This window comes from Acanthochromis polyacanthus, chromosome 5 (assembly GCF_021347895.1).
Source record: "Acanthochromis polyacanthus isolate Apoly-LR-REF ecotype Palm Island chromosome 5, KAUST_Apoly_ChrSc, whole genome shotgun sequence".
Lineage (NCBI taxonomy): Eukaryota > Metazoa > Chordata > Actinopteri > Pomacentridae > Acanthochromis > Acanthochromis polyacanthus.
This window is the reverse complement of record NC_067117.1, coordinates 26,736,812-26,758,953: the sequence shown is the minus strand read 5'-3', so window position 1 is coordinate 26,758,953 and position 22,142 is coordinate 26,736,812. Positions and strand designations below refer to the sequence as shown.

The window sequence follows — 22,142 nt, the reverse complement described above, 5'->3', positions numbered from 1 at the left end:
GGGGGTCTGCGACATCATCTTTCGCCAATTTACAATCAGGTCCTTTCAAAACTCCCCAAAAGAACAACTCAGCAGACTCATGCTAATGACCACCATTAGCACACGAGGGCTCAGTGACATCTGTGCATTTCAACCACCCCCACCGATACTCACAACAACCATCGTTGAATAGTCAAATGAGTTTTGGTATTGGTCATTGGAATAATAGCCCTGAACACACCTCACAGAGGTTTAAAAGCTGAGGCAACACCAACCACCACCAGAACTGAAGAAGCCTCTTGGATGAGAGGTGAAACGTCTTCAAGGAACTTTCTTAAAGTCCAGTGGATTGATTTAAACAACTTTGGATAACCATGACCTGGATGAATGAGAACCTACACAGACATCCACACAAAATGCACATTTTCCTCGACATTTGGGCGTCTCATCCACATGTAACAGCATCTGATTTTTCAATCAGCTTCTAAAGTGAAGACTTTTAACAAAATCCACTTCATGTGTATTATTTAGCGAACAGGTTGCAAAACACGACGTTGCAGCTCGATTCATGTATCTGTTGTTGCTTTGTGTAATGAGCATGAGCCTGAACAGCAACAATATAGATTCTTTGTTTGGTCAGCACCAGGAGTTACAAGGTTGCAACATAACTTGGCATTCCTGCACCACTATATTATATTGTTTACTGGATCTGCCACTTGAAGCAATTATCTCCTCTGGTATTTATTCATGTACATTGGCCCCAAATGCTTGTTAGTCATTCTTGCATTCTTGTTTGTACTGAGAAAATTTTTGAAATTATATTTGAGGACATCATTTGTTCCCCAAGCTACAGAAAACAACAATACCCAATTAGAAAAATGCCCATATTCAAGTGCTCAAGGCCATAGTTTAGGGACCATGAATGTCAAATGGCCAATAATGACATGACAATCATCAAATAGTTGTCGAGACATTTCAATAAAAGACAAAAATGTTCATCTGCTGGTGGCCCAAAGGGAAAAGTCAAATGATCCCAAAAGTGGGCAGTGCACATCCTCTTGGGGCAATTATTGTTTATGCAAGACAAGTGACATGTTGAAATCACCAAAATGGTTGTCAGACCAATAAATGATTTAGATCTAGAATGGGTAAAAATCCAAGTTATGCATCTTTTCCCTTCAATGCAGGCTAAGTGCCCTGAAATGGGTGAATGAACATTGATTTATCAAAACCAATAGGCATCCATTAGCCAACATAGAAGATGTAACCTATTTAAAAATCAATTTCTGATTCTTTTACTCTCAACTGGAAGCCCATAACACTGGTCTACAATTTTTAAAAGTTGTCAGCTTCTGAAATAAATTGTATCAATTGTTATGTATTTTGATGTGCTGAATTCAAATATGAAAACCATTTTTTATGATTAGCTACCATTGTTGAGTTATCTGACACGTGTTTTTTTTAACCTTTTTTAAGGTGCGAACAGTGAAATTTCCCAACAAAATTGTTACTTCAGGCTTTTTAACATTCTTAAAGTTACTTAATATGCTTAAGTTACTGTTTTACCATGGTAGTAAGATGATACAAATTTTGTGTGTTTATCAAACAGTTAAACAATACAGTTTTATGAATCAGCATCCCTCCAGCACTTCTTCTCTTTTCTCTTGTAGATATCAGTGGGCGCATCTCTGATGACAGTCCAACAATAATCAGCTAACATTGATGGACTCCACTTTCCTTGGTACCTTTTCTCCATGACTGCAATATCTTGGTGAAAGCGTTCACCATGTTCATCACTCACTGCTCCACAGTTCAGTGGGAAAAAAATCAAGATGAGAGTGCAGGAAATGGATCTTCAATAACATGTTGCAGCCAAGCCTCCTGTGTGCTCTGAATAGATTTTCCACTAACTCCATGTAGTTTTCTGCTTTATTGTTGCCAAGAAATTTGGTTGCAACTGCTTTGAAGGCTTCCCATGCAGTTCTTTCTTTTCCGCGTAGCACCCGGAGGAATTGATCATCTTGGAGAAGCTCACAAATTTGAGGCCAAACAAAGACTCCTTCATTTATTTTGGCTTCATTTAGCCTCGGAAATTTTGAAGAAGGTATTTGAAAGCTGCTTTTGTTTTGTCCATGGCCTTCACAAAGTTTTTCATTAGACCGAGCTTGATGTGTAATGGTGGCAACAAGATCTTTTGGAGTCAACAAGAGGTGGATGCTGCACATTTTTCTTCCCAGGTTCAAGTGACTGTCGGAGTGGCCAGTCTCTCTTTATGTAGTGGGAGTCTCTGGCACGACTATCCCATTCACACAGAAAGCAATAGTACTTGGTTTAACCACCTTGCAGGCCTAGTATGAGGGCAACAACTTTCAGATCACCACAAATCTGCCACTCATGTTGGCGTACTTTATGCATCTCAAAAGTTGCTTCATATTGTCATAAGTTTCCTTCATATGGACTGCGTGGCCAACTGGAATTGAATTGAATGCATTGCCGTTGTGAAGCAATACAGCTTTTAGACTTGTCTTCGAAGAGTCAATGAATAGTCTCCATTCATTTGGGTCATAAGTAGTTTTGAGTGCTGCCATCAAATCTTCAATATCATGACAGTATACCAGGTCACCTCCCAAGTCGAAGAATAAAATTAAGTCCTTTTGACGATAACGAAATGAAGAAATCCCAACGTCATCAGCCAGGAGATTCCACTGCTGTAATCAGGAGCCCAGTAGTTCTGCCTCACTCTTGGGCAGATCCAGATCCCTGACCAGATTATTCAGTTCAAACTGGGTAATGAGGTAAGGGTGAGGTGACACTGGCTGAAAAAAATCTGGATCATGTGATGTTGATGGCTGTGGATCATGTGTTTCATCCTCCTCCTCCTCATCAAACTCTAGTGAATATGATTCAGGAGGTATAGGAATTGGCAGTCCTTCTCCATGAGGCACTGGATGCAAAGCTGATGCAATATTGGGATATTGCACAGTCCACGTTTTCTTTCTGGACAAGCATTTCCCAACTGGAGGGACCATGCAGAAGTAGCAATCATTGGTGTGGTCAACTGGCTCACGCCATACCATGGAAACAGCAAATGGCAGTGATTTCTTCTTCTTACTGAGCCACTGTCGCAGATTTGTTGCACAAGTGTTGCAACATATATGTAGAGCCCAGTTTTTATCTTGATCACCAATTTTACAGCCAAAATAAAGATGGTAGGGTTCTTAACCATAGGGGTTATGCTGCGCGTTTGGGATGCAAAAGTCACTTTGCCACAAATGCAGCAGAAGCAGTCAGCGTTACTGATGCATGTGCGAGGCATCGCTGCATATCATGTCACTTTATACCTCCAACATATACAAGTTTCACGTTCTGCACAGAGTTATTGTCATTTTTATTTAGAGCTCCACTCAGAGATATACTACTTTTCTGAGATATTCTTCTATGCTTAACACAACGTAACTTATGTATTATCCTGAACCAAGGCTCGTACATACTGACCTCCTGTGTATCTCAAAAATTAGAACCAAGTGACACTTTTAAACATCAGATTCTTTCTCACTGACCCAAAAAAACACAAGAAATGACTACTTTTATTTCAGAAGCTTTTTGGTTGTAGACCAGTGTAATCAGTGCTGGGTGTACACAGTGGCCACACACCATACTGTAACTGTTTATTTATAGGCCAGGAGACGTAACAATGGATGACGAGCAAACAAAAGCAGTTGCATGTCATGGGTCACGTCTCTGATCACCGGTGATTTAACCATAATTTTGAATGAGGTTAGAAAGAAGAAAAAACACAACCAAGTGTTCAGAGAGGGGGCGCAGAGGCTTTGAGACTTTTGACATTTCAATTAGAGGGTACTTGCAGCAAGATCTCTAGAGAAAGAGTCATTGTGTAATGTTAATTACTGCTTGTGGGACAGGGATGGTCTATTGCAGTGACAACATTTAATTTGAGGATTTTGCGTCATGCCATATATGTGCAGGCAGTGTCATCCGGTGCTTACGTCTTTCTAACTGCTCTACAGTATCTGCCAACTCCAGCCTTGTAACTGGAATGATGCCCGGCTGTGATGCTGCTCACTATAAAGGCACAAATAGAAACCGGAGAAGCACATCCTGAGAAAAACGTCCCTCATGAGAAACCAAAAAGACAGAAGCTGCACACAGGAATCATTATTTTAACCCCTAGCTTCCCACAGACAAGCTCTCACTTGAAGCACTGCTTTTAAACTGAGCAAAATGTCTGAACTGTAAAATACAGTTAGCTTGTGGATCACATACAAAGACACTAATTCACATTTAGCAGTTTGTGGATTCACTTAAAAGTAAAGCTGTCTGGTCAGCAGCGACTGAGGTTTGCAGATGTCGATATTTTTATGGCACCACCTACAGGCAAGGAAAGGAAGAGCTGCTGCAATTTCAACGGTTGCATCACCTTCAGGCATTGTGTGGGCTGCTGCATCTTTTTAAAAAGGTGCTGGTTAGTGTGTTTGTAATATAACACTTGTGCCACATTCTAGCAAATGCAAAAAATTATAAGTAGAAATTAAATATCAAAATATTATCGATACAAAATAAATAAAAAATAATCAATCTAGTAATCCACTTTGAAAATCATAACCTTAACTAAGGCTTCAAGTATGACTATGAGGTTTTGCTCCAACAGGTTTGTTTATTTTAATAATATAACCAGTAGTTTAAACTGGCAAATGCTAATTAATGTGAGAAATTTATAGAAAGACACTGCAAATGAGTCCATTGACTGATTTTATGGCTCTTTATGATCTGTCCTTTGTGCTATCGTCACATTACATTGAATACTTTGTCATCATTCATCAAACGTTAGCTTTAAAGGTGCGCCTCAGTGCCTGAAGGTGGGGGAACTGTTAAAATCGTAGCATTTGTTTCTTTCCTTGCCTGTAGGTGGCGACATAAATATGTTTACATTTGCAAATCGGAACCCTGCTGCTATTTCTTGTCCTTTCTACAAGTAAGTCAGTTTGAAAGATGCAGAAAATGTGATTTTTTAAAACACATTTTTGAAATTAAAATGATTTGTGCCGCTAACAAAACAGTTCAGCTTTAACGAAACTCATGCTGCTTTAACAGGATAGGGTATTTTTGCGTAATAAGATAAAACTGCTGTGATTTAACTTCCTAAATTGATTTCAATAAGGGAATGTGAATCTTAGAACATCTTAAATACAACCTGTTTATATAAAACAGGTCTTGTTACCAACATCATAAAAAACAATGACAAAAATGGGCATTTGCATTTTGTTTAATCTTTTGGTCATGGTGACAGCCTGCAGTTTCTGTTTTCTCTCCAAATTAACAAGAAGGACAGTTCTGGAGGATAAAGGACACTTGATGACCTACTCTTCAGCAGAAAATACCCACTCTTATCTTTTGCAGGGCAAAAAGCAAACAGGAGGAAAAAACAAACTGAACACTCACTGGCTGTGGGTGGTACAAGCTTCTAAATAGCAGCAATTGTTACTTTCCATTCGATGCTGAGGAGAGTTTTGTTGACCATAGGTGACACAGTTGTGACTGCAGGTGTACAATTACTAGCTCTGGTTTGTACATCACTTACACTGTGTATCCTAATTAATTATTCCGTTTTGTGCACAAACTAGGTCAGACCTTTGCTTGTATCAGACATGACTGTGCGCTTCACTACCGTAAAAGGTGAACACTGAGGACACATCGGAATTCGAGAGAGGAATCACTGGCCTCACTGAGTTTTGTACCAGCAGAAATGGGGAGAGAAAAAAGGGAGGGAAGCCCGAGTGAAGCCTGCATTAATATTTCATCCAGGGTGAAAGGGGATTATGAAACTGAAAATATATTCTGCCACAAGGAAGAGCAGTCAGGCGCCATCTGACAGCCTTGGTTGCCTGGAAACAGCTACTGTGTTGAATACAGTACAGAGTAGTATCATTTGAAAGGAAAGTCCTTTTATGCCAGTTAAATGATCAACGCAGCCTCGGTTTGCTTTAATTTCGACATTTACCTTTCTGGTTCGGCAGAACATAATATAATTTTCCGCTAAAGTGACTGCAAAAAAACCAAACAAACACCTAAACTCACAGCATTGGGATTCCTAGATGCTAACACTGCTGTCTTGCATTCAGCCTCTGTGTAGTCGATGCAAGTCTGAGTTATTTATAGCAGTCTGAGACAGCAGCTGTGGTTGGTTACTCTGTCCCGATTCACACAGTGAGTTGTGTCAGCAGAAATTGGTGTATGTGCCACAAATATCCAATTATTGGCTCCTCCATGGCTCAGGCAAATACTGAGTAGGGTCCTGTCATTGTCACCGTTACTGCTAGGCTTCTTCCTCCCATTGCTCATGTCACTATCTGCCATAAAACCTCCTGAAACGGGCACACATGCTGCCTGAAATTTGATCTGTACGGACAATTCACTGAGGCAGACCTGGTAGCAAAAATAATCTTGTTAGTTGAGTTAATGAGGCCAAAGAGGTTTGTATTGCTGCACAAATTTAACTTATAGCTTAAAGCATCGATGGAAACAGTCTTATTCTTGAAATTCTGAACATGATTTTAATAATCTCTTATGCCTGCTGACAACTGTAAACAGCTTATCTGGATATCTTTATCCTATGCGTCTAGACCGAACCTGGAAGGTCAGACGAGCTGATCTGGTTAAACCATTTCACAAATGGAACCACTGACACTGCTGGGTTCAAATATTTGTGTTGCACAGTGCTTTTGGTTCTTCAACCTTTGGAGTCTGGTACACTGTAGAAAAGTCATGAAAACTACGTCTATTCAACATCACTGCACAAGGTAGCCATTCATCTCATCATTTATAGAGTCTAACTTTGAGTGGAAGTTAAAAACAGTGCAGCTGATCGCATCCTGAGAGTCCAAACTGTGGTTTTACAGCACATATATGCTAAGCTGTCATTTTGCTCTAGAAGTCGTCATGATTGAAAGCTTTAAGTTGAGGGTTACACTGAAGCGTCTAATGAGCCCTTTCAGACACAGAAGATATACGACTGCTGGTTTCATTTTTCTGTGAACTCCCTTTCAGACATGGGATGTGGAACAATGCTGCATTCAAACATACCTACCACAGTGCCTGAGAAAGCCGTGGTACGCACAGGACATTGGTCATTCACGCCAGACTAGAAACGCACTAAGTTATGTTAGTGCAAATTAATGCCACAGGCTAATGCAACAGACGACACCTAATCTAACAGCAGCCGATGAAAGTCTTTAAATTACTAACAATCCAGTTTATCTTCGAATTCGTAAACAGTTATACTACTGCGACCTTTACACAAACTGGACCAAGGTGTGCATTCGGATAAGAAGTCTACACATTAAACCAAGGGTATCAAACAGGCGTTTTTGTCTTTTGTTTGTCAAATTTTTTTGTCTTATTTGTTGATTTTTTTTGCTGCTTTGTAACATTTTTGTCCAATTTCTTCTCTCTTTTTGTTTCGTTCCACATTGTTTGTCTCATTTTTTGTCATTTTTTTTCTCGCTTTTGTCATTTTGTGTCTCATTTTTGTAATATTTTGTCATTTTTGTTGTTTTTTTTGCCTTTTTAAAGTAAAATACTGTTTCATTCAGTTCCAGATACCTGTGACAAAATGTTTGTGTCTTTGTAGATAGTCTGTGATCTGTAAGTTGTATTATGTAAATGATAAACTGATGCATAATGTTGTTGACACTGAAATTATTTTTCTGAACAAATTTCAGGTTGTTCATAATGTTTTGTAAAAAAAAAAAAAAAAAGATAATTCCTTAAATGTGAATATTTCAGAATGTACTTTCTAGCACTAAAACAAAGAGAAAAATCTAAGATATTGATATTATAGGTTATTAGGCTGTGTTTGAGATCAAAGTGGGCTGAATGTGGCCCTTTAACTAAAATGAGTTTAACCAGATTAAAAGGAAAGGAGTGCATGTTGGAAAGATGGTTTAAAGCCATGAATTCTTGCTATTCAGACTAGAAATACATTACAACAGATTTTGAAATCGGGTTATATCACACACGTGTAGAAACTTCACAGATTGTGTCTATTCTCAGTCATGCACACTACATGACTGGAAAATGGTAAATCACACACTACCTGGTGTACTTTTAATGGGTGGATCATTAATGTTCAAATCACCAATCATCACATTTTAAATATTAGCACAAGCTTCATAGGATTTGTGACATTTTATTACCCTGCCTTTGTCACTAGTTTTCAGCCACTTCAACTCTTTGATGATTAATCAATTGACACAGTCCCTATCTCTGCCACCAAACAATGTCTGTAGAATTAAACCTCCACTTTGCACATAAACACTTCAAAATATCTACTTGTCCTCCCTTTATATTACTGTTTCCGGCTACAGCTCCTCTCTTAGCCACTGATCCATCACATGACAGGTAGATGGGAACACATACTGTGTGAATAAACCCGCAGCTCCACATTTCTGTGGTGAAATCAGATGCTTCTGGGATTTTTACTAAGTCATCAGCATGAACACGACCCTGCTGCTACTTCACAAAGGATCATGCGGGCTGCAGCAAAGTCTCAGCAGTGTTCTAAATGAAGGTCTTTACGGTGCCAGCTTTATATAATGATGTCCTCAGCTGAGGGCACGAGCTGAAACTGGCTGTACAACAGAACATAATGCAGGACAGATATGGAGATATAGAACATTCTGGTACACTGTGGCCAGTTCTTCAGAAGAACCCCGCAGGGGGATGGGGATGGTTCAATTAGGGGAAGAGAGAATGCAATGATCAGTGAGAACACAGAGGGAAGGGAAGCTTGGCTCTGACGTAGACAGGACATTGATTATGAGTGCCACTGCACCATTTCGCCAGATAGAGCTAAATTTAGAAACAGAGGGTTCCCTTCTGCTATCCTGGGCCAGCCTACTGCTCTGCATTCTGCTGCAGTGTCAGGCCTAAAGCTGAGGTAGACAACAATTTTTGGCATCTTTTGGTCAAAAATTCCACGCAGACCCTTCAGTGTGTTGTAATTCAAGTGATCTGAGAGGAAACGAGATTTCTGAACCTCCTCCTTGCTCTTTTTTTTTCAGGTTTGTCGCCCATAATGAGGGATTTTAGTCAATTATAGAGCTTTGTACCAATCAGAGGTCATATAAATAGCAGCAAAGTCTGTGAGAACAGGATGTGGAGGCACTAACACAACTTTCAATCAGGACAGTGGGGTTTGAAGCCACAAACGACTTTTTTTGTGTACATTTGAAGCATATATGCATCTGGTCCAAGGGGAGGGAAAAGTTGCAGGAGGAAGGCTGCACATTTTCAGATCGTTTTGAACACATTTCTGCCAGCTGCAGCTTTAATTAATGTAAATCAATACAACACACCATGTGCTCCTCAGTGTACAGTATATCAGCGCATGTGTTACATCACAGCACAAAAGAAAACACTGCATTAGGGGGAATTTTTAAAAGTCCCTCCATCCATTCTCTATACACCGCTTTATCCTCACTAGGGTCACGAGGGGTGCTGGAGCCTATCCCAGCTGACTCGGGCGAAGGCAGGGGACACCCTGGACAGGTCGAATTTTTAAAAGTGTTTTAGGATTTTTCTTATTTTCAATGCTTCTGTATAGACAAATGTTCACTGCTCCTTAAGCGCCACAGTGCTGCCACATATTCGTTGTCTATTCTGTATTGATTGTGCAAAAAAAAAAAACAATCTTGACTGAGCTTGGTATTTCTTAACTGCATCTGATACAATTTTGCCACTAAAGCTCTTTTCATACATGGGATAAGAAGCATTGCTGTGTCATCAGTCTGTTCAAGTGACAGCATTCTGTCAGTCAGAGAAGTGAAGAAAAGTAAACACTACGGCTTGACAAGGGACTAGAGCTGCCTTTGGACTTCCCTCCTATTCTGACTGGCTTCTTCTCCATGACAAAGGGTGTCGAGGGGGTTGCGATAATGTTTATCTTTGCTCTGCTTTTTCAGATTAATTAAGAGAATAAGTGTCTAAATTCTAAACTCTTTTTTAAAGGCTCTGTGCAGAAAATTTTAAACAAAATGGCAATTTAGAATATCTCACTCCAGACAAATGTTTTAGCATCATTTAAGCTTTGATCTGTGTACAGGGTGGGCCAAAGTAGGCTTATAGTTGTTTCGCTGCTTGTTTCACGTTTTAGGTGTAATTGATTCAAACCATAATTCCATATCTCTTATTCACATTTTGGAAATGTTATGAAGCTGTTTCTTCCAATTTTGGTTTTGATTTTTTTGTTTGTTTGTTTTTACAGGGGTTGTGAGCAATGGCAAAGAAATTCAATCAAGAGCAAAGAAAGTGGAAACTAAAGCAGTAATGGAAGTGTGAAAATGCCAAGCAGGTGCACACATCACGGTAAGGAGCCTTTAACACTCCCTCATCTTCATGGCAGGCAATTTATCTCAAAAGCAATACATTTGAAAGCACAGGTTCGGTGGTTGATTTACCGAAATCCTACCTACGAAGTGTAAATCTACTTTTGACCCACCCTGTATACTAGCATGTCTGAAAACACATGTATAAATGCAGAACACGCACATGCTGTTATAAATATGAAGCAGAGAGCTGCTTACTTAGAGAACAGTGATGGTGAAAAGTAGGACCAGATATTTCCTCAACTGTTCAACAGCTGCTTGCAGAGACAACAAGATGCATTACGTGTTGATGTTGAATTAACTGGACGTCAAGGCGGATGTTTTTGTTTTCTTCCAGAAATGTTCGTGCAGAAGGAGTGTGACAAATAATCAAATGATGACAGTTTGCACCCAGTAACAAATTGAGCAGGGGTGTTTCCATCTCAGTGTCTAAACGGTTGTGTTTATGCCCATAAACACTCAAACTCAATCTGAGAATTTTCATACTAGAACAGGGTGAGCAGCAGTTTTAGAGGGGCCTTAAATACCCAAAGACTGTGATTGTTAGGCGGAAATGTAATAAAAATTATTCATTTTACAACTAAACACATCAGAGTTCAAAACTTCAATCTTTTTGCTGAAGATATTAGGTAGCTTTTTATGATTTTTTGCTTGTAGCTGTGAGCATATTGTACAAGGGGTGTGGAGTTGTAGGATGGATAAACTGTTCTACAACAAAAAATAAATAAAAGGTATTCCATCAGAAATAAAAAGCTGTAATCACACTGAATTCCCCACAGAGCAGCTTAAAAATGTCAACAGAGTACCCATTCTCTTTCAGCTGACAGTCCCTGTCTGATGAAGGCCGTTCTGTTCCTGATGTTGCACAAACAGCTCGCAGCACTCAAAGGCTACCACGAGAGCCTCAGACAGGACACAAAGTGCTGGCCACCTCCACAACAGCAGCTCTGTTCGATTCAGCACGACTTACTCACTGCGACAGATTCAGTATGATTCATTCAGAGTGTGTACAGAGTGGCCATGGGAGAGGGTCCCTTCAGCTTTTGTTGCTGCTTTGTGAGCCGCCAGGAGGGACGTGTCGCCTCCTCTGGCAGACCACAGAGTCAGCAGGACGGAGACGCTGGTGGACACACGGACGGTGCCGTCACCCCAAACAATGGCATGCCTCAGCTGTCCACAGCACTGACTCAGTTCAGTCCTGATGAGCAGCCAGTCCTGCCGCCAGTCACAGCACCTGTGTGAACTGAGCCAGTCTGCAAACACAGCGTCTGGACTGAGCTGCACAGTGACACTAACCTCTGATTGAGTTTTAATGGTTTGCATAGGGCACTTGTTGCACAGAGCTGTGTACTTTTTCAGCTTTCTGACAACGCAAGTCCATTCTATGCTACAATGACACATTCAAACTAAATAGGATGAATTATATGATAGTTTAGTGTTTACTTCAAAACATATTTCAAAAGGAGAGTGAAATTTGATGGTTTTGCTACATTTGTGTGTAATATTTCTTTTTAGTTTATTCATTTATTCATGCGGGGACAGTGCACAGTTAAACGTAGCTGTACCAGAGTAAGCTAGCAGCTAATTACCTCCGCCAAGGAGGTTATGTGACACCCAGCGTTTGTGTGTCCATCTGTCTGTCTGTTAGCAAGATAACCCAAAAAGGCCTGGGCAGAGTCACATGAAATTTTGAGGGGATGTAGACTATGGTAAGAGGAAGACCTGATTTAATTTTGGTGGCAATCCGGAGAGGATCCTGGATTCTGGATCACTTTGAATTTTTTAGTATGTTTTAGTATGTGGTCCAACATATGACAAAAACATCATAGGTTAGTATGTCGTCCAACAAACTGGAACAAGGTGTCCAGATAGCTCAACTGGTTAAGAAGGTGATTCGTAAACAGAACTGTGTCAGAGACACGGGTTTGATTCCAGCTCATGATCCTTTACTGCATGGGTTTCCTGCTTTCCTCTCTATCCTTGGCGGAGGTCTGCACTCTCTGAGTGCTTTTCTAGTTTGGATCTGTTGTCCTTGGGCTGGTACAGAAAGAGAGAACAACCACAGAGCAATAAGTACACTAGATAAAACAACATGAAACTTAAAGGTTGATTAGAGACAGATACTGAGCAAAATCAATATACACAACACATAAAATCTAGCCTAGCCATGCTATACCCATGTTTCTGACGGCACAAGGGTCTAGGGCTGCTCGACAGGGAGGGAGGCGGGCTAAAAGGTTGTCTATCAAATCCCTCTGCAGCAATTGGGTAGGTATACAACCAATCAGCGCAACGAATAGGCTGACGTGTTTCCGAGAGCACCAGCGGATTGTGTGGCTAAGTCCCATTAGCTTCCCAACCAGCGGAGCCGCGGAGCCAACTGGTGTATTAAGGATTTGCCATATCCCGTCGGCATAAGTCCAAATAAGTCTTTCTTCTCAATGAAACACTTAAGTGCCGTCCTTTGTTTATCTTTCAAGTTGAATTTTAGCTTCAAATCTTTAAGGGCTGTGGCCAAAGCCGAGTCGAAAGATAACTGTTTATTGTGTGCCGGTTGTTTCTGTCAGAATCGTCACGCCTCTGTCGTCACTTCGTTACGCCCGCCTTCTGACTCTACACTTCATGGTGATTCGTCCGGCCAGTTTTAGGAGAATCCAGCCTCGAGCCTTATGGAGGGTAACTAGACCCTCCCTGGCAGAGAATTAAATTCGTTGCCGTGGGTTGTCTAGCACGGCTAGGCTACATAAAATCAGTAAAAACAACAAAAGTTAATCATTGGTGGTGACAATTCAGTGCTGCCTTCAGCCAAATCTTGAAGCTTCTTTTAAACACTGCAAAGCTTCCTGAATCTCTGATGTTTGTTGGGATGGAATTGCACTTTTTTTTATTGCTTTAAATGATAAAGCAAATTGACCAAAAGCTGTAAGCTGTATTACTTATTACTTCAGCATAAATCCCAGCATTATTTTCACCGTTCTATTCTTGTCTTATTTTAGCTTACTTAAGATGTGCATTGGGATATAGAGTACATCTGTCAGGCTTTAAGTGTTTACTTTTGCACACCTGAATAAAACCAGGCTTTACAAACATGCTTTTTGTGTTAAATGTCAAATTGCAGGTGTCTTTGAATGACATGGAGCAAATAAAACTTAAAAGCCAGTCTCCACTTTTGTCTCATGGTCATGTTTTGATCGTAAATTCAAACAGTAGCAGAAACCTCACATTTCACTCTATTGTAAACATACCTTTAGAGGCCACTGTATATATTATTGTGTGTAGTCGGCATTTAAATAAATAATAATTTCACTCCTGAAGAGCAGTTATGAAAACTCCAGAAGCTCCAGTTAGAAAACTAATCACTGCAGTAATGTAACACATCGACTGACCTGCATGCCACTGTCACGCTACACCCTGATAACAAAGAATTGATCACTTCCTGCTTTCATTATGCAAGAGTAATGAGGAGTTCACTTTACATAAGTAGTGTTTGTGATAAACTGTGTGACACGACAATGCCTCTTTCAAACTCAAGACCGAACTGCTTCCAGCCTCCTCTCTGGAACATTCACTAATAAATCTTATAATGTCCTTTGATATTCTGCGATCACATGCTGGAATACGTCCATGTGATCGTTGAGAGGTTCACATGGAAAGAAGCGTGCTCGGTGCAGCTTTGGTTTGTGATAACGTCACATTGGACGCAAACAGATAGCGACCGCAGCCGTCCAGATTGACAAGCAGCTGTGAAATGCCTCGAGCGAAGGCGTAGGAAAAAAAAAACAAGGCACGCGGAGAAGCACGATGGCAGGCTCAAAGAAGCTCATGGGAAATATTATTTAGCCTGTCTGAATGCTGAATGTCACCCGGCCTTACTCATCTCTCACAGCGAGGTTGCAAAGGCTCAGCTGTAAATTAATTAAGCTTCATCAAAAACTCGCTGCCCTGTTTCGCTCTCACTGGGGTTAGACAGGAACTGAAACCAACTCAATGTGTTCATCAGCTCTAATTAGCTGTTTGACCTGTGATGGTGCTGACTATGTAATGAAACCACACCCAGGACACACAGGAGACCTCTCCATGGAGTTCACTGATTCCACTGTGACGAGTACTAATAGACCGTCTGATGACTATTTCTAGATATCAATCAAAACTTTTTTGAAACCACTAAATATTTATCAGATGCAATAAATCTAGGTCATTCACAGCAATAAGATTAGTTTCTAGATAACTGCTCACTTACATGCTCACTTTAGACACATTTACAGAAGAAATATTGATTAATAATAATTGCAGAGATGTAAGATGATGTTGTCCAGAGCAAGTAATAGCATTAATTAATCATTAAACAAGGATTTGATTGTAGTATTTATTTTATTTTACATATATATCTATATATATATATATATATATATATATATATATATATATTTCATAATAATCTCGACTCATTTGAAGAACCTCAGTGTGTGTGTGTGTGTGTGTCTGTTCTTCGCTTTTCCCAGCAACTGTTCAACCATTTTCCTTCTAACTCGGCATATGTCTTGCCTGGAACCCGAGGAAATGCAATGACGAGTGTGAAGTTGTTTGTTGGATGAGCAGTTTTTGATAAACATAAAAACATCAAGCAGCAGTTGGTGATTGCGTTAGGGCTGGAATGACTCAACGACATTAAAACGTCATCACTGCTGTGTTTGTACTTTGGTCAAAGTATAGATTCCCAGAGAGAACAAGCTACAAGTAAAAACCCATGTCCAAGATCATCTTAAATGTGGGAGTGTTTTAGACAGAGATCAACAATGTGGTGCTCTGTAAGCAATGCTAACTGGAAATGACAGCTGCCATACACAAATAAAAAGCATCCCGGAGCAATCTGCAGAGGGTGAAGCGACAGACAGTACAGTCCTGCTTTCTTTTCGTCCCCATAGGTGTTATAGTCTTATAGTTTCTGCTATTTTAACAGCCATGTATGAGGAAAAAATAGCTTACACCAACAGTACAGACAGTAGTTACAGTCTGTTTTAGTCATTTTCATTGTCCCACATTGATGCAAAAGTATATTTACCAGTGAATATTTTAACTGCATATTACAAATTATTGCATATTGCAATGATGGAGTAAAATCATGTTTTAAAAAAATTGATTTAGTCAGTTCCAGGAGGGAGTTTCTATGACATACAGTGATTAAATTAATTCACACGTTTCATTATTTGTGTATAAGTTAATTGTTGTATTACTGGAAAGACAGAACCACAAAATCTTTAGAATAACTGGTGAAAACATAAATCAAACAGTCAACAAACACAAATTAAATGCTATAAATAATTAGTATATTAGTATATCTACAGAAATATGATCTTTTTTGCTGCAAAAGCCTCAAAATTCTAAAAGATGTAAGAATATACCCCCTAAAATGCCTTATAGAAAAAGAAAGAGGCTGTTACCTTCTGAAAAACTTGTTTTTAGGTTGGGTATTATTAACATTAATCTTTCTTTACCTTCAGTAGGCCTGCTTATCATGTATTTTCAGTGCCCTCCTATACAGATGTATGCATGTCCTGGGTGTGAGAAAACTTGGATAACCAAAGGAAAAGCAGATAAATGTGAAGAGTAAATCTAGTGTGAGGTGACAGAGACAAACACCATGCTCTAATCAAACCTAGTCATACATAATTCAGAGTAGCTTAAGTTGAAGTATTTTATATGAGAGCTCTACCTAAAATAATACATTCTATTAGAATAATTCTGTTTTTCCTCCCTAGGTACAGAGAGCATCTTCCTGAGTGCTTCTGCAGTGACGGTAATGTGCTGCAGCACAGAAAATACACCCACTCCACCGCAGGGAACGTGTGATTCATAGGTTTTTTTGAACCCATTCCTCCAACCACGTGTGTCATTAAAGGGGAGGGGGGTAGATACTGCACATATGAGCAAGATACATTCTTATGAAACCCCGAAATTTCCTGTTCAGATGTGTTTTTGCAACACTTTAAAAATAATGTAAATGAGCAGTTTCTTTCTCTCTGTCAGCTTGCACTTTGCAAACTGTGAAGGCGGCAAACTTCACCGTGTCTCCAGGCAAAAAGCAGTTATCTTAATTCATTCATTGTTTGGATTTAATCTTTTTTCACATTAGTGCGCTGTGGCATTGTGCCTTCAACTGTACTAGCGTTGAGCCCTAATCTATAGCACATGGTGTCCTCACTATTCAAGACAAAGACAGACTTCATTTTTTTGTCCCACACAGATTTTCGCAATTTTATAGCAAGGTAAATGTTAATTATGTAGCCATTACACTAAAGAATTCATGAATGAAAGCTAATGAATGCTACACTGAGATGATACGAACTCAGTGTTTCTCAAACACTAACAAAGTTAAGATGGAACAACTGTTTTAAAGTCTGTATCAAGTATGTGGTAAAAGTGTATTAATCAGCTACTTATTCACTGTTTTGTTCTAAGGGTGTTACGACATGCCTCAGCCATATACATGTTCATCTAATGTGCTTGCACCAGCAAACCCCTGACTGATAGGACCTCCTCAGGAGTAGCTGTTCATCAGCCTCTGTCAGCACTTCAACGATCTATACATTAAACCGACTGACCTCCTTTCAGGAACTTAAGGTCATCTCTGCAGGATTCCCTAGACAGATCATCAGAAAGCTAATAGAACATTGTACAAAGTGCAGAGGAAGAGTTAGTCTAACATTTATTTTCCTACACAGCCATATCCATATCTACTTCTTAGACATTTCATTATTAAACCTCAAATTTTTCTTCCATCCTCTGCTTTGAAGATGCTGCCTTTTATCAGTGTTCCTTTCTGGCTCTGAACAGCGCCCTGTCTGGACTCGTAGTGACAAATGCCAGTTTTAATGTACGTCCAGCCGAGACTTCCTCCCCACTGCAACTACGTCTGCCTGCCAACTACTCCAAAATCAAATTAAGAGAATAATGAGAATACACTGCAAGGCGCCACTGCTTTTATTTGATTAGTTGTGTGTAAAGGAGACTTCATGGAGGTTCCTCTGTGTTGCCTCAATATCACAGGCCAGCCAAGTTACAAAGGGTCAAGTTAATGCTACAAAATTTCTAACGTTTACATTATTAACATAGCCTTTTTCCTTTCCATTCCACCCACCTTTTACCATAAAATTAAATAGAGTGAACCAGGAAGGAGCAGCAACAACTGCCAGAGGAGGTAAAGCAAGTGAACATGGCTGTAGAGAGCTGGCTCTCTATATGAGGCAATTTCCACAAAATATGTGAGGTTAAGTCTCCTATTAAAGTTTTTTTTTTTTTTTTTGCTGTGTCTTTGTTGGGTGCAACTGCAATCCTGATTATTGTAATATAAAATAGTTCATCAGACTTAGAGGCTTCGGGATGAGACTGCAAGGCTATCCATACTAAAAGCAGAGCTAAGACAAAATGGTGCCACTGTGAAATTCTGATGGGAAGAAATTTCCAGCTGATAATCAGACAAAAGAAAACAACATGTATCTTTGTCCATCGCTGTTTAAATGTTCAGGTTGGATGTTAGAGAGCAGCTGATGATAGTAGGTTGTCAGGTAATGTGAAATCATCTACCGGTGAAGTCCAGCCAACCTCATGTCACCATCAGATGCTTTGCCACATTCATGTCAGTTTTATCGTATATTCCAGTTTCCCTCCAGGAAGTGTTCCACACTAAGCTGTAAGAGCTTTAACTGTGTGTTGAAAGCAGGTCTGTGTATAACACAAATTCAACCACTGAAATTGTTAGTCTACCACTCAAGGCACCACACACACATTACTTCAGCCGTCAATTTAGAAGCTTTATCTTAAGCCCCTTTCAGACAGACGGTCTTTTCTGCTAATCTGACAGCATCTGAATGTCTGAATGACCACCCTGGTCACTTTTCTGTATAAGTTGCAACGGTATTCTAACGAGGTCGGATCTAGCAAGATTTCAGGACCGCTTTCAGCAAGTCTGGACTGCATGTCGTCACATTAACGGATAGGCAGACACCAGCAACAGCACTTTGACTTGTGTGAAGGGATTTAGGTGAGGCATGTTTCACATTTCAGCACCAATTCTGGTCCAAAAACATCACAGAGAGCAAAAGACTTCTGAATGTAATTTAGGCTTTGACAAAATGGTAACAGAAGCATAAATTTAGTTTGTTGCTTCCAGCTGTTTGTAGGAGTCTTTCCTCTGAGTTTAGGATCCACATGAGTGCCTGAAAAGCAAGAGAGCTGTGTGCTTTTATACATTTGGGGTAACAGCAGAAAATTGGTATGTTTGAATGAAGCCGTGAGGAACTTTAACATAAAAGTGAATGAAGAATGGCATCACTTTAACAGACTGATGGAGCAGCAGTGTCACATATTAAATGTCTGTAGTGCTTTAATATGAGGCAGCAGGAGCAACTGACTCCTCACAATGTTAGCTATATAATAGCTGGATAAATTTAAACTACTATATTTAACAAATTAGTTAGCACTGTACCATCAAATACATTAAATTAGCATGCAATGTAGTATTAAGCCAACTACAGCTAATCATAAAACTGTGTTTAAATTTTTATTTGTCAATTGATTTTAAGTGATAATTATCTAAACTTCTACTTAGATAACAATCATTTAAATTGTAATTTTTACATAATTATGTTCTTTAGTTAGAGTTTCAATACATAGCGTACACTAAACTTACTGTTTTAATATTCTTTGTGTTTATAGGGTTTTATTCTGCATATACATTTGTTAAGATAAAGAATAGCACAAATTTAAAACTGTAAACTTCAACAAAAGCATTAAAAAACATAACAATGATCATAAAGCTTACATTTAAAAAATGAATGTCAAGTTATGTAGCAGTTAGAGCCTAAAGTTAAATAATAAACAGCAAAACAGTACAGGTGTCTTGACTGACTGCACAATAGATAATTCAGGTTTGAAAGTCATGCTAACTGTCCTAAAATTTATTGGAAAATGTTTGCTAAGTAGTTTCAATTTTGTGACCAAATTTCACCAATTTTTATGAGACCGGGTTGGCACAGTATGCATATATTAAGATTTGCTCATGCAAATACACAAAATGCTACAATGTACCGTAAATTTGACCAACATTTATTTTTAATTGCAGAAGTTATATTTGCTCAACCAAATTTTCGATGAATTTCTGCATATTATTACGATACATCAAGTTATAATATGTCTGTCAAGCTCTTGTGATGTTGAATTATACAAAAGATGTTATCAAATGCACATCATTTCTGATCATGATGCATTTGAAAATGCTCGCCAGAAGTTTCCAGAGTGTTTGTGGGTTTATGCGAACAAAAGCTTCTGTTCCAACCAGATGAAAGCAGGTCAACCTCGAATTAAAGTACTCAGCAGCCTTCAGTGCACACGTTTCGCTAACAGGCTATTATCGCGGGGGCCTAAATTAACAAAGGTATGAAAAACAACTAAATGTGTTAATAGTCCACGAGGGGAAATGTGCAAACTGCTACAAAAACAGATTGAGCTCCACGTGAGTCCAACAAGTCAAACTGTCATTTGCTGTCAAGAGCGCTGCCGTTTTTCTCTCCAGCACCATAACGTGATGAGCTGCAGTGAGGACAGCAGGCACTTAACTATAGTTTGTTACCAAACTATACATCATGTACCATGTTTCCACAGCAGCGAACATTCCTCCTAAGACTACAAGTATTGCATAAGCTTCCCAGTTCACCCTGCAACTGTACTAATCACTAAAAAATGAACCTAATTTGACTGTTACTGTAATCCTATTAAAGTCACCATAACAACAACCTATTGCCTTTTACATAACACAACAAATACGATTCTGCTCCGTGTTGCATTCCTCCTATGCTTTTCTGAAAATCTTGTTCCATTCTCCAAAAATGAGATCTTTAACCTCAAAAAGCAGAAAAAAAATAAATCTTTGTTCTTCACTCTTGGTCAAAGTAAACCCAGGAGCTAAACTCTCATGTTACTTATCCTTACATAGCCGTACATAACCTCATTCTACCTGCTCACTGCAATTCACTGTACTGCTACTGAAAGATGTGCTATTGTTTTCCCCTCATTAAATTTAATGAAACACATTTCACTGAGTAGGATGGGGGCAACACAGCGGTGCAAGGAGAGGCGCTGTAGCCTTATACTGGGTTCAAGTCTCGACTGGGAGCCTGTATTTGTGGAGTTTACGTGTTTTGTGTGCACCTGCGTGGGTTTTCACCACCGGCGTCTGACATTCTGAGGTTAAACGGTGATTCTAAATTATCCTCAGGTGAGATCATGCAAGGTAGTCCGCCTCTCTGAGTTAGTGATGGATGGTGCACTCTGCCTTTATCCTCAGTTAGCTGGGAAACTGCAACAATCTACAGAATAAAGCAGCCTATAGATAATAGATGGAAGAAAATCTTCAACATAGCCAAACTTGCACTTTTCAATCAAAAGTCTCAATAAAAGCTGATAAGCCTCATAAATGTAGAATTAATCCATCGCAGCAGGAAGGTTGTGATAAATTGAACAGGATTCATTATTATTATTATATTGGATTTTAAGCTACAGTTAATCAGCTATTCAGGTGTAGATAATCAGCTAGCAACACAGAATACTGAGGCAGCTCTGCCCTTATTAGGTGTCAGTGAACAGCCTTACACATGATCTAAAGGAGGATTTGCAGATTTTTTTTTCTTAAGCTACCATAAAAATGAATGAATGAACATGAATCTGACAACAAGTCTCTCAGCTCTTGTATCAGCGCTGCGAGTCTGTCGCTTCAACTAAAAACCACCTCTGGTTTTGGTTTTTGTCTAGCTGTGTGCAGTCCCAGCTTCCCCATTTCATCCGATCCTGGGTCAGGTTTAGTACATGTATGTATGAAAACTCTAAATCTTTACCCACTAAGCATATCAAAGGTGGTTTACAATCTAAACTCAAAAACCTGCAGATAGTTTTAAAAGTTACGGTATCTTTTACCGTTTATCAGAGCCGGAAACTGTAAAAACAGAATTCAGCCAAAAATAAACTCTTTTGCACCAGATTCTGTAAAAAAAATTAAAATAATAACTAAAAGTTGTGCGCTCAGACAGTCACGTGACAAAATTTCTGTGAGTTTTCGACTGAACTGCAAACTGTGTTTGAATACCACAGATAGGAGACGAAGAAAGGAAAAAAGTTAATTATAAGTAGTAAAATGTTCGTCGTATGTAGAGCCACCACCAGTTTTGCAGTGGCAATATCTGCTGCACACATGGTTTCCGGGTTTAATCTCTCTCATTTTGAACAACTTTAAATTCCCGTCTGTCTTTTGTCTATGAGTTATGGTTTTATTACTGCACTGCATAATGCACACAATCCATGTTTAGTTCAGTCTACTTTTAGGCATGGCTGTCATGTTTCCATAGGGGTGCAGGACTTTATATTGCAGTGAAAAATTAGCCCACGGTGGGCAAAAATGAGACAGGGGCAGAAAAAAAAGCAGCCTGAAACTGCTTTGGGTTTCAAGGGGTTAAACTCTAAAAAAAATAAAAATGTTGCCCCCTATCTGCCTTTGCAGCTGATAACGAGAGCTCAAGAGCATTTCTGCACATGGAAAAAATGTTTCTAGTAAATGTTGTGAGCAGTATAGTACAAAGCTAGTCAAGAACTTATTTAAGGGAGAGTGGGCGGCAAAAGGGAAACAAACAAGGAGTCAAAGTGTAGACACCAGTGATGCTGAGTGATGAAGCAGACATACATGAGGCAGGGCAGGATGGGAGGGATGGGGGT

The 22,142-nt window shown here is 39.4% G+C and overlaps 1 protein-coding gene across 3 annotated transcripts in view; it reads right to left on the bottom strand.

The window, feature by feature from the left end:
* phactr3b (phosphatase and actin regulator 3b) overlaps positions 1–22,142 on the bottom strand; it is a 64,851-nt gene that overhangs the window by 9,577 nt on the left and 33,132 nt on the right. The gene's annotated exons all lie outside the window — the stretch shown is intronic.